Raw genomic sequence first — 5,187 nt, 5'->3', positions numbered from 1 at the left:
GTTTTAGAGTCTAAGAAGCAATCCATCAAAGCTGTTCTCGTGGCATATGGTGGCACAACACCATACTAAGACTCCTTATGTTGGTTTTCCCTTTAACTTTTCTTCTTGCACAATAGATGCCAACAAAACCATTAACACCCCCGCCAAAAAAAATCCCTTCCTCTCTCACTGGTCTGATGGATAATCAAGCATGACTGAGAAAAGTGTGAGAAGTAAAAATGACTTTGTGTTAGGGAAAAACAGAAATTCACAATTGTACTACATAAGGGTAAAAAAAATATCGACCACTCTTTTAAAAACTGTCCAGAGATGTATGAGCAATTTGTTCCCCTGCTGAGCTGCTAGTATGGCTGTTTCTACTAAGTTGACACTGCATAAACTTACGGTTAATGTATGAGTCCTATTTGTCATGAGTGGAGTTTGTTTTGTCCTTCCAAGCTGCTTCATCTAAAGATCTATGGCATCCACGTTGCAGCACTGCCTAAAATAGGTAAATATGATTGATTCATTTTCTGTTTTACTTTTGACCCCAATATTACACACACACGAGCACACACACGCACACACAAAGACATTACATTAATTTTTTTAAACATTTTTTTTACTGAGTTGTGGCATTATGTGCTGGGATACTTTATCAAAGGAATATATTCTTATCACCAGTGCAGCTGCTGTTGGAAAGGTTTTTTCCATACTATCACATGGTTTTGGGCACATTGGAACTTTTGTGGCAGATAGACAGTACCCTGAAGAATAAAGGATACAATGGTTGGTTTATTACAGCATGTTTATTGAATTTCCAAAGCAGTTGTATCTTGTTTCATGCACATTGGGGTTCATATTAGCAGCTTGCCATAAGGAAAAAGACCATTCAAAACAGCAACATGTTCCAAATTATATTCACTGAAATACGAGAACGAAGCTGAACCAAATTCAAACAAAGCTTTGCATGCGTCCTAAACTCACAAATGTGGTCATATACTTGTGCAGTGAGGCCTTGAGTAATGTTTTCGAAGGCTCATGTTTAGTCCCAAGTGCATTAAGAGTGTGTCAGATTCGTTTTTCTTTTTTAATTCGTGAACTCATTGTGATGACAAATAAGTAAGAGAACATTTTGGCATTAGCTAAATAGTTGCTTTTACTGACACCAACCAAATAATATTAAGTCTTTTTGTGTACCCGAGCTTTTTTAATCATGCCTGTCTCACGGTGTGACAAGTACTGTACAACAGCTAGAGTTACAAACTCAAAGTAAATAAATAGAATTGTGAAAATTTGCCTTTAGCTCAGGAGGTAGAACAGGTCATCTACTAATAGAAAGGAAGTTGGTTCAATCCCTAGCTACTCCATTCTACTAATCTGCCAAAGTATCCTTGGGCAAGATACTGAACCCTGAGTTGTTAGAAAAACCACAGAAAACTGATTGTGTGAATGAGGCATGATGAAAAGCTCTTTAAGTGCTCAAGTAGATTAGAAAAACACTACATACGAACCAGTCCACTTACCAAACCTCCAAATCAGTTGAAAATGACATAAAATTGACAAAAATTACAAACACAGGAACCAAAAACATTTTAAATAAGCAGTAAAGCAATAAAGCTGCAACCGTATGAAACTGTATTTTGTTGGAATGACGGCACGCACTGCCAGGCAGAGAGTCACTGAAATCCTGTCACACAAGATCAGTAACACAAGCTACACATGAGCTTATAGTTACTGCTTCTGCTGCTCCCCGCTGCTTTAAACCAAAGAGAAAAAAACAACTTCTGTTTAAACACACAGTCTGGGTTCTGATTTGGGTATGCTATTTCCAACCAACAGAAAGCGCCAGTGAACTCCTGCTCCTGGTTTGCATGCCAATAGTTATCTAACATGGCCTTCGCATCTCTCCTCCAGGGATTCCCCCTAGCTATTGTAAGCGCTGTTCTGCTACTCTGAAAACTTTATTCAACTTTTGTGAGATAAACCATATAGAGGTTCAAGGAATCAAACAAAGATGTAGACTTACCCAGTATAAAATGACTGTTTGTTTTGCATAATGCACATGGAATAAAACTTTTTTTTGGTTGATAATCTTTTATCCAGGCTATTGTTTTGCAAGGGCATCAATGAAAATATCAAACATGGTTAAAAAATGAGCCGACATTCTGGGCAGTGGAAAGCCTGTAAGCAGCAACTAAACTGTTGAACCTCATAATTCACGAAATAATTAAAGTAAGCCTATGTCAGCGGAAAACGCACATTTTTAGCTGTTGTTGAAGTAATATAAGGTTAACCCATTCGTTACAAGATGAAAACTAATTAAAGACTCCTAAAACGCCAGATCATGTTCATTACATTTGACAAATCTGAGGTAAAGCAACTAATGTATCCTATATGGAGGCTGTACTTACTATAGTTTTCACTCTGACCTCAAACCCTGTTTAAACTTTTGTGTGGAAGTATATCATCTCATACATGTGGCTGATTCAATGTCCAGCTTTCCTACTGAGGCCAAATTCTTTACACACATAATGCTCTCACACACGCACACACAATTTTATATATATAGAATATATCAAGATGTTTTAGGAATCAGAAGGATACCAGCTAGAATGAGTAAATTCAAAGCCACGCCAGAAAACTCATGTGTTCTGTTTTCAGGTTCATTTTAAAGTTTTCCTTTTCAAACTGGACTTTCCACGCCTTCCTCCTAACTATCTCTTCCCTTCCCTGTTCTCCGTGGGAGTGAGTCCCTCTTGAGGCCTTCACCACGGCACCGTGCCAACTCCTATTTGGCTGTAGAACATTATTTGGAATTCACACGCATTTGAAGGGACACAGCAGGAGCAATTTCTCAGCACTCCAGGGGTGTTCTCTCTGCTTGGGGAAGAGATGGTGGGGGGATTTCTTGCTTGGCTACTGGTAACTCTCAGAGGGCATGCTTGGCATATCATAGATCTTAGTGGAAGGAAATGGCAGCAGAGCAGTGTTTGTGAATGTTCCAATTGTTACTGATTCACAGCATAGCTTGCAACTCTTTGAAAAGGGATCTTTGGAAGCTTGGGGAGGGCTGGGTGCAAAGGGCATCTCAGACTTTTATTCCTATTTCTCTTCTTCTCTGTCTTTCTTATCTCTTTCTGTCTTTTCCCTGGCAGAGCTGGGTTGTTAACTGGATCACAGACTGGAGGAGTAAGAATGATTTCATTTAGAATGGTGGGTGCATTCTTGTGTGAGCACTGCCTGAAATTGTACAGGCCCTTTTAGGGAAAAGAGGAGGGTTACAGCTGCACAGTATGACCGTTTCACTGACAAAAGGATGTAATGTGGATGGAAGCAATGAGGCGTGAATGAAATGCTTGTGTCATGTGTCAGATATGTTCCAAGACAGAAAATGGAAGTCATTTACATTTCTGGACTGATTTATTTCATAAGATGACAGACTCTGCAGTTCAATACAAAATAATTACCATTAGAATGTTACATCCCAAGAAAGTGTAAAAGTGCATATAAATGTAGTTTTATGTAAACTTTTGTAAACCTTTTGATAATCTGATGTTTTTGCTTTTTCCTTTGCACAGATTTAAAGTCTACATAAAGCAGATGGATGGACTGTTGGAGGCTGTGTGCAGAACGCCATAAGACTTCTGCTATGTCTCCAACTGGTGCATAGCAGTGCTGTACAAATTATTGCAGAAATCGGGAGACATGGCAATAAAACCCTCTGCTACAGCCACCTTACCCTTGCTCCCCGTTATGTTTTTGTATTGATCCTAAAATTTTAGTACTGACTTTAAAAGCTTTAAATAGCTTTGAGCCAAAATTAATCGCTGACCTCTTGCGTATGTCTGAGCAAGGAAAGAAGGATGTGAGAAGGGGGGGGAGGAGCAGGGCTGCTTTGTAAAGCCTTGCTGTGTCTTCCTGTAAGAATGCATCCTCTGAACTGGATGACACGTATAGACAAAACAATGTGTATGAGAGACACAAGGCAGTTAAATGGATTCTTTTGAATGAGCCCTGTGTGTGTGAGTGTGTGTGTGTGGGTGTGTCTGTGTGTGTGGAATGCAGAGACCAAGAAATCTTGTTGACAACTTGTTGTTAGGATCTTACAAATTTGGATATTTTTTGAGTGTGCGTCCAGTCCTTATGTACATAATGCAGTTCAAACAACCTCTGAGCTGTTTAGTGTTAAGTTTGTTTCCTTTAAGTTGCTGCAAATGTGATTTGATCTCTTGCACAGACCAGTCTTAGGCCTATGTGATAGCAGAAAAAGCATGTAACACACAAATTCAGTCCGATGAACTGTGATATGCATGACTATTTGGCAGTGGTAACACAACGATCCACTAGCATAACCGTCTGTGGATTTTCCTTCATGAACTAACACGACTAAGAGTTGTCAACAGCACTAAAGGCTCTTCAAGGCTGTACTAAGGCTAATAGGTGGTTTGAGCTCACACCATCCATCCATCCATCCATCAATTTTTTTCCACTTATCCACAACTGGGTTGTGGTGGCAGAAAGTTACACTGGGTATTCCAGACATCCCTTTCCCCGGGCGGGGAGGGATACTTTATCTCTTCAGTGAGTTCTGGATCTTTCCCGGGGTCTTCTCCCAGCTGGATGTGCTTGGAAACCTCCCAAAAGAAGGTGACCACGATGCATTGTAATCAGATGTCTGAAGCACCTTATTTGGTTGTTTTGAAATGTATATTTACTACCACCACCCTCTGGATAGCCAAAATTCTCACAGTCTCATCGCTGTGTCTGTTGATCTATAATGGTAGCTATTAAGAAAAATATATAAAGTTATGTAATGCTTTCAATTACTTACTTATTACCCCCTTATTTTAGTGTACCCACTTTGAAGTGTTTGTAGATAATTTCTACAATTATTAAATTGTAAAATGTAAAATACACTGAGATTCAATTTAACTGGACAGGAATAATGGCCTTGGTTGTTGGATGTATTATAAAGTGTTACCAGAAAAAAAAACTGTTCTGAATTAATTTCCCTGAGACTAGAAATCATCCAAAACTTACAAGGAGTAATTTGTGTTTTGAGGCATCAAACTGGCCTCGAATTGAGATAGACTGTTTTCATTCCCACAAGTCTATACTCGGCTAATAGAAAGCACATAAAAACTGTATGTAAGTGGTTCCCAAAAGATCTGACCTTCTCACTCTGACTGCACTTGAAAGTTGAAA

General features: G+C 39.2%; 1 long non-coding RNA gene across 1 annotated transcript; it reads left to right on the top strand.

Moving 5' to 3' along the window:
- Positions 1-3,136: 3,136 nt before the first annotated feature.
- Positions 3,137-3,720, top strand: LOC145421704 (uncharacterized). Its single transcript, XR_013903062.1, has 2 exons — positions 3,137-3,195; positions 3,561-3,720. It is a non-coding gene; the product is annotated as an uncharacterized LOC145421704 (long non-coding RNA).
- The last annotated feature ends 1,467 nt before the right edge of the window (positions 3,721-5,187 follow it).

This window comes from Astatotilapia calliptera, chromosome 18 (genome assembly GCF_964374335.1).
Source record: "Astatotilapia calliptera chromosome 18, fAstCal68.1, whole genome shotgun sequence".
Lineage (NCBI taxonomy): Eukaryota > Metazoa > Chordata > Actinopteri > Cichliformes > Cichlidae > Astatotilapia > Astatotilapia calliptera.
Note: the sequence above shows the minus strand (reverse complement) of the source record. Positions and strands in the feature narration are given on the sequence as shown.